General features: G+C 36.5%; 1 non-coding gene across 1 annotated transcript; it reads left to right on the top strand.

Annotated features, from left to right (window-relative positions):
* The first annotated feature begins 5619 nt into the window (after positions 1-5619).
* Positions 5620-5726, top strand: LOC139860827 (small nucleolar RNA R71). The gene has a single exon (XR_011763442.1). It is a non-coding gene; the product is annotated as a small nucleolar RNA R71 (small nucleolar RNA).
* Positions 5727-8200: the final 2474 nt, after the last annotated feature.

Genomic DNA, 8200 nt, shown 5'->3' on the forward strand with positions numbered 1-8200 from the left:
TTTTAAAAATTATTTACAGTATATAGAAATTATAAAAAATATAAAATTATATATATAAGTCGAATATGTATTTATTACTTACTTAACTTGATTTAATATAAACCGAAATATACATATATAGAATATGAAATTAATACAAAAATTTATAAACTTATTTTTAGTAAGTAACCTACTGATTTCTATGCTAAATTAAGTTATAAGTATTATGGATACATCATATGGTAAATTAAGTAATAATTTACATATATTATTATTAGATAATACGAAATTATATAATATGTACTAAGGTTATAATATAACTTATTATATATTTAGGTTATAATAATAATAATAATAATAATAATAATAATAATAATAATAATAATAATAATAATAATAATAATAATAATAATAATAATAATAATAATAATAATAAGAAGTTAATGGTAATAATAATATTAATACGTGTTTAATAAGTACCTATAGTAATAATCATATTATAAGTAATAAAAATATACAATATAACTTATAAAATAGTAATAACTAATAATAATAATATATAAGATAATAATAACGTAGGTATAACTTAAACTTAAAGGGTATAATTAAAGATAGCGTACAAAGTCTACAAACATCACCGCTACTTGTGGCCTAGGGTGATACTTGTTGCCTTATGGGAACTGCTTGTGAATTTCGAATGCCATGACTTAGATTCTGGTCAAGAGTCCTGGGCGCCCGGTAACAACAGATCATTCGAGTGACTTGAATTATAGCAACGGAGTTTGGGCGAGATTGTATAACATCTTTGTTAAGAATTATAACCCGAACTTCTTAAACTAGAAGCTTACTATAAGTGGAAGCTTTCCGTAAGTAGTAGGTTTCCAAAAATAGAAAATTTTCTCAAAAACCGTCACTGTTAATATATTTTACTATATTAACAAACAAACTGTATGTCTTGTAGACATTAACTAATCAAAGATTATATCTCTAGGTTGAGATCTCCGGTTACACACTCCTTTCATACTACTTGCGCGGAATTACTTACTTGCTACTAAGGTGAACTCATAGCCCCACCTTTTACTATTTATTAACTATTTTACAACTTTTGGTGTGAGACACATGCTTGCTTTAAATGATTTACAATTTAAACACAAGTGCCTAAACTTTTTGATATGCAACTTCGTGAGACTTTTATTAAACATGTATTTAAACTTGTATTCTTACATGCAAATCCCTGCCATAATATCGTTAAATGCTGGAATTGGAATTTTGCAAGCTTAATTATTGTGAGAAGGCCTATTGAGAGTGATGTCTCTACCCATTGGCGTGATCGTCAAGGGGGTACATAATAATGATTGCCGACACCCGTACAGTGTCTAGGGTTAATGTTTAGTTCGATATTATAACTCATGGTATATTGAATATTTTGGTGTTTTGAATTATATCTTTTGGTCTAAAACTTATTATGATTGTTAAACCTATAATGTTCACTAAACCATTGTGTTGACATTTTAAGCATGTTTATATCAGGTGAAGATTAGCTTGTGTGCTGTCCTATGATGATTAGTTAACTGTTGCATTGGAGTCCACATATTAGACTTCTCATTTGTTATTTACATATGAATTTCATTATTTAAAAACATTATTATGTTTCCGTTGTAAATTCAAATTTTGTTATAAAATGTCTCATTTAGAGTCGTTCTCGTTTATTCATACTTGTGTTGTGATATTGTGAAGTCATATTTCCCCGGCCCTATTTGGGGGTATGACACTACTTGTATGGTGTCTAGTGTACGATTTATTCGGACCACAAAAGTTTGAAACATCTCTTTGACCAATCAGATTTGAATTATCGACAACGTAGGTAGATCGATGTGGTGAAAGATTATGATTGTGAGATACTTTACCATCCGTCCACGGAGAATGTAGTCGCGGTTGCGTTGAGTCAAAAGAGTCAACATCCGACAATACAGTAGGATCGTTACGCATGACTATTACTAACAATTTTCTTGTAAAGCTTGGTGAGATACAAATTGAAGCTTTTGTTAACAACAAGCATGAAGAACGAATCATGAGGCAAACGGAGTCTATTACTTTAGGCCCGCATAGTTTGTTGTCCTTTCAAGGAAGAGTGTGGGTGCCTAAGATGGGCGATTTCCGAAAAGTGCTAATCGATGAAGCACATAAGTCAAAGTATTCCATTCATCTGGGTGCGACAAAAATGTATCTTGATTTGAAGAAAGAGTATTGGTGGCCGGGCATGAAACGTGATGTTGTTAAGTATGTTGAATAATGCATCACGTGTTTGCAAGTGAAAGCCGAACACCAAAAGCCGTATGGTAAGTTGCAACTGTTAGAAATCCCGATGTGGAAGTGGGAGCATATTACCATGGATTTTATTAAGAAGTTTCCAAAACGGTGAGAACCCAATTTGATACTATTTGGGTGATCGTTGATAGATTGACGAAAAGTGCTTTGTTTCTTCCTATTAAAGAAGCAATTACATCGGAGGCACTCGCGAAAATGTTCATTAAAGAGGTGATATCGAGACATGGCATTCCCGCGTCTATTGTTTTGGATCGGGACACGCGGTTTACGTCTCGCTTTTGGAAAAAGTTTCATGAAGACATGGGTACGAGGTTGAAATGAGTACGGCATATCATCCTCAAACAGATGGTCAAACCGAGCGTACAAATCAAAAGTTGGAAGATATGTTGAGAGCATATGTAATAGATTTTTGTGGAAGTTGGGATGAGCACTTACCGTTGGTGGAATTCTCGTACAATAATAGTTATCATACTAGTATCAGGATGCCACCTTATGAGATGCTTTATGGGCGAAGGTGTCGAACTCCGATTTGTTGGGATGAAGTGGGACAAAAGAAAATAGGGAGTACCGATTTGGTTTTAGAGACGAATAGTAAAATTGAGATGATTCGGGCTCGATTAAAGGCGGTGCAAGATAGATAAAAATCTTATGCCGATAAACGTAGGCGGCCGATTGAGTTCCAAGAAGGCGACATGGTGATGCTTAAGGTTTCTCCATGGAAGGGTATTATTCGGTTTCAAAAACGGGGAAAGTTAGCTCCTCGGTTTATTAGGCCTTTTAAAATTTTGGCTTGTGTTAGTGAAGTTTTTTATCGTTTGGAATAACCCGAAGAGCTTGCGGGGATCCATAATACATTTCATGTTTCCCATCTCCGTAAGTATCTTGCGGATGATTCAACATGGGTGTCATTAGAAGAGATTGAGCTAAACAACAAGTTAGAGTATGTTGAGGAGCCGATTGCTATACTCGATGAAAAGGTGAAAATGTTGAGAAATAAAGAAGTGAGAACTTTTAAAGTTCAATGGCATCGTAGTAAGGGTTCCGAGTTTACGTGGGAATCTGAAGAGTTCGTTTTGGTGAATCTTCCTGCTTGTATTGTTGTTTGGATTGCGAGGACGCAATCCGATTCAAGTGGGGAGAGTTGTAAGACCCAAGTTTCAAATGCACATATTGTATATTTATTTGCTGGCGACCCTCATTTTAAGTGTTGGGCCGCGGAGCGGCCTAAAGGCCCGCGGCGCGGCTAGGGCCTGACGGAAATTCCTCCTTTTTATTTAATTTTAAGAAGGGGTATTGTGGGCCTTTCAGTTGAGGCCGGTTTTAAGGCTATCAAAAGGGTGGATGAGGCTCATTAACCTCATTTACCAACCTTATCATCCTCCTCATTGAAGTAGAGAGAGAGTAGTGAGAAAAAGTATATCTTGAAGCTTTCCAAGTGGGTTCTGCTAGATCGGGTTCAAATCCTTCGTGTTTCTACCGCCTAACATTTTATCGAGTGTTGTGGTAAGTCTCTAAACCTAAGTTATAAGTTAATTGTGTTAGTGTTCATGCTTGGATCTTGCTAGTGATTAAACCTTATACCTTTGTGAAATTTTGGGGTTTAAGGTTTGGGTGAAAGTGTAAGTGACCTAAAATTAGTGATTTTGAGTTGGTTGGGGAAATTAATAATTATATGAGTAAATCTTGGTTAAGGTTCACTAATGAACTTGATTTACTAATGATTTGGAGAAATGAGACTTACAAGTTTAGGGTTTAACCCATTATTAGGTCAAAATGGGTTTTTGGGTCAAAAGTGCACTAGCACGAATTTAATGATCTAGTGATGTGTAGTTGGGTGGTTTAATGCCATGGTCACTAGCTTTAGTGATTAGTGGTGATCTAGACCTACAATTGGCATTGTGGGTGCAAATGGTGAACAATTGCACTAGGTGTCTATTTGGGCGGGTCGAAAGCCCTTCTAGTTAAGTGTTAATTTTATGCTAATGTAATAGGTGATTTTCATTGACGATTGAAGAGCTTGTTGGCTTACCTTCGTTGAATACAAGGTGAGTGGAATAATTATGCATATGTGTTTGTAATGTATTTACTTGTGTGAAACGCGTTGTGGGGTTTAAGTTCGGGCGTACGATACCATATCGTGTTGACATGTGATATGGGTTTAAAGTTAGGGCATTCAATACCATATCATCATGTGTGCGTGCAGGCGTGAAGTGTGGGTTTTAAGTTCGGTCGTCGATACCACATTTCACGTGACGGGTGGGTTTAAAGTTCGGGCGTTCGATACCACCCAAGGGACTAGTGATGCATACTAGTGGCGTCTGCGTGGCTAACGGTTCATTCGCGAGAATCGTTCCCTTTTGTATTTTGGTTAACCATGGTTATGTGTTGTAGTGTAGCATATTGTATATTCGTGTTATATACTATTGTTGTGCTAGCTCGTGTTGTCGGATAATTAGCATTATACTTTGCAATGGTATGCTATTTAACGTACTAGCGTGTATGCGATAATTGTGTAAGTGATTGCAAGTAAGTAGATTATATATGTATATGTATAATTATTGCATTCATTAAGCGTTTTGCTCACCCTCTCGTTGTTTACTCTTTTTAGGCTCCGGTGTGGACAAGGGCAAGGGTACACATTTGGACTAACGATCTCCCTACGTGATTATGCCAGAGTTTAGCTTTTGGAGTTCGACCTAGGTTTGGGTAGTTTAACCCCAAACACCATGCTCGGTTTATGTTTGGTATTTAAACTTGTCGGTTGAAACTCATATTTTTGAATTGTAAATGGGCGAATGATGCCCGGTGGTCAAATACTTGAATGGAAGTCTTAAAATTTGTAAACTTTGCTTATTTATATGGTGCGAAGCCTTTGGAGTCGTTGGTTGTCGTATACCTAGGAAAATTGGGACTTGTATAAGTTTTGTTAAGTAAGAATCAGCATACGAACAAAGCCGCGCTGCGGCCCTGAAGGGCGCTGCGGGTTAAAGGGTATTTTTGATGTCTAGGGTTTTAATGGTTCAGACCATCTGAGTTTTTGTTAGGCTGCGCCGCAGCCAGATTTCTCGCGTCGCGGGTTAAGCCTGACAGGCAGGGCCTGTCCAAATTAAAAATAAAATATTTTGCGTATGTTTAACGGGTTGGGTCGTTACAGGTGCCCATTCATATGTATTAACCGAGATGTCTTCTAATAAGATTTCGGCCGCATTTGGTGATTTATACATAAATACCCAACCGGATGAAGAATCAAGATATTGCTTAGTCAAAGCATTACAACCCCGATAAAATGTGTTGATGTACTCCTTCTTCGTCAAACCATGTGGTGTGCAAGCTCTTAGTAGCTTCTTGAATCGTACCCATGCATCATACAAACTCTCATCACCCCGTTGGGCGAACCCATTAATCTCCATTCTAAGTCGCTCTACTTTTGACGGTGGGAAGAAGTGATTGATAAACTCATTTGTTAATCTTGAAAAGATCTTATGGAATCTGATGGCAAACTTCTCATCCAAGCTTTTGTATCTCCTTGAAGTGTGAAAGGGAATGCCCTTAACTTAAAAGCATCATCGGTGACGTTTTTGGTTTTGTAAATATAACAAAGATCATTGAAGTGTTGAATATGCTCAAACGGATTCTCATCTATCAACCCATGAAAGTATGTATTCTTGATCAACGTGAAAAAGTTACCCTCAATCTTCCAATTATCCGCTTTAATTGGTGGTTTTGTAATAGCCGGTGCTAATAATGTTGGTGCAACCAATCTAGCGTTCCACATTGGTGTATCATTTGGATCATTCAATAATTCTTGATTAACCGGAGGACCATGGTTGATTGGATTACCCTCTTCATTAACAATTGGTTGACCGTTAGGATCCATATCTTCTAAACAAAATGGCAAAGCTTCGAAATTCCTTCTTAATACCCTTTTCTCTCTACGATAATAAACCCAGTGCACGTGTTTTTGCGGATCGGAGAATAGATGTGTGAACTCTTGATCCTTGTGAGACCTTGTTTTCATACACCAATGACACCTATCCTTCAATCATAACACAAACACAAGCAGTTTCCAAACAAAATAATATATAAAATGCGAAAAGTAACTTCCGTAAGGGTAAACCCCTACGAAAGGATCGAACAATCAAAAGTTTAAACCAAATACCCAACTAGGCTAACCGCTCCCCGGCAGCGATGCCAAGAAAATTTGATGTGTCTTGTGTGGCATACATCTTTTACTTTCTAAATTTATACAAGATTCAAATATTACAAATAAGCACGCACAACTAACGAGCATTTAGGACCCGGTTATCATAGCACTTAATGTAAGTATTCTTATCAAGTTCATCCCAAGAGAGTGGTCTAAGTCGGATATTTGAAACTATCAATTGTCCTAGAGGTTGTTTGATTGTGGGTTTCGATTGATATTAACTAACAACTAAAACTTGCACAATTAAACAAACATAATCTTAACAAGTAAACTAATAGCAAAAAACAAGTAGTAGAGTATTAAGACTTAAATCAAATTAACTAAGACGTGGTCACTTATCTAATCCTCTCTATGCTTGGCTTGCCCCATTTTGCCTATTCTGTTATCCCTTTAGTTGTTGAACTATTAAATGTTTAGCATCACTACTAAACCTCAAATCAAAAGACACTCCACAAATTCACATAAGCATTGTATCCAAAGATCGAGTTAAGCATGATTTAGTCATTGATATTGAGTTTGGGTTGAAATCACTTAAAACCCCCAACTATCGAAATCACTTAAGATAATCGACACTACTATGTTGACTAAAGGCCAATTGAAAACCAACCTAGATCAAGAACACAATCACTTGCAATTCCTAAGCTAGTTGTCTAGATCAGCTAAGGTATTGAAGCACACATTGATTCACTTCTCAAATCACTAAGAGAGCTACTCAACATATGTAATCAAAGTTAATCCTAAAACAAACTCATAGCAATGGATCTTTAGCCAGCTTAACAACACTTAATCATGTGATTCATTCAAACAACAATATTCAATGGATTTGGGGCAAACACTAGCATTAGAGATTCATAGATAAGTAAACACAAGAGATTTAGCTAATCATAGCTAAAATCAAACTAATCATAAGTATAGAAATGTAAACAATCATCATCTTCAAACTATTACAAGTAATTGATGCAAAGTATGTAAAGTAAATTTAAGATTACAAACCAAAATGTAAAGAAGATGAAGTTCTAAGCTAAAACAATGATGAATCTTGAGCAAGCTTCCTTGAATCCTCCCTTAATCTCTAATGGATGATGAAATTAGGGTTTTGTGAGTGAAATTCGGACCCTAAACAGCTGCTCTAAGAAGATGCATATGAAAATGACCTAATCTAGTTCTTTAAATAGTGCTGAAAATCTGGGCTGAAACAGCGTCAGGAGCGCCGCTATAACTTCAGGAGCGGCGCTTTTGACTGGTCACAGGAGCGACGCTATTAACTTTGGTGCAGCGCTTTTGGCTAATCAGGAATGACGCTTTTGACATGAATAACGACGCTTCTGCTCACTGATGAAAAATGGAGACAAATCATGTATAATAGCGCCGCGTTTGGCATTGGTGCAGCACTTTTGGGCCATCAAGAGCGGCGCTCCTTTACAGGAGCGGTGCTTTTTGAGCTGTTTCCTGCACTTGTCATTTTCTTAGCCAATTTTGCCCAAGATTTGGTCAATTTTACACCAAATCAACTCCTTAGCCCTTAATTTACCATTTAGCTCAATAGCACACAAAATAGGCCCCGAGATAGTCAAAAACCGAACAAAGTTAGGTAGATATCGCGAAGTAAACATATATAAATGGAGCGATATCAGTACACTAATAAACCACTTAAACATGTCAAAAAATGTCCAGGGATATAAAACAACC

The sequence above is a fragment of the Rutidosis leptorrhynchoides genome, chromosome 7 (assembly GCF_046630445.1).
Source record: "Rutidosis leptorrhynchoides isolate AG116_Rl617_1_P2 chromosome 7, CSIRO_AGI_Rlap_v1, whole genome shotgun sequence".
In the NCBI taxonomy this organism is placed as follows: domain Eukaryota; kingdom Viridiplantae; phylum Streptophyta; class Magnoliopsida; order Asterales; family Asteraceae; genus Rutidosis; species Rutidosis leptorrhynchoides.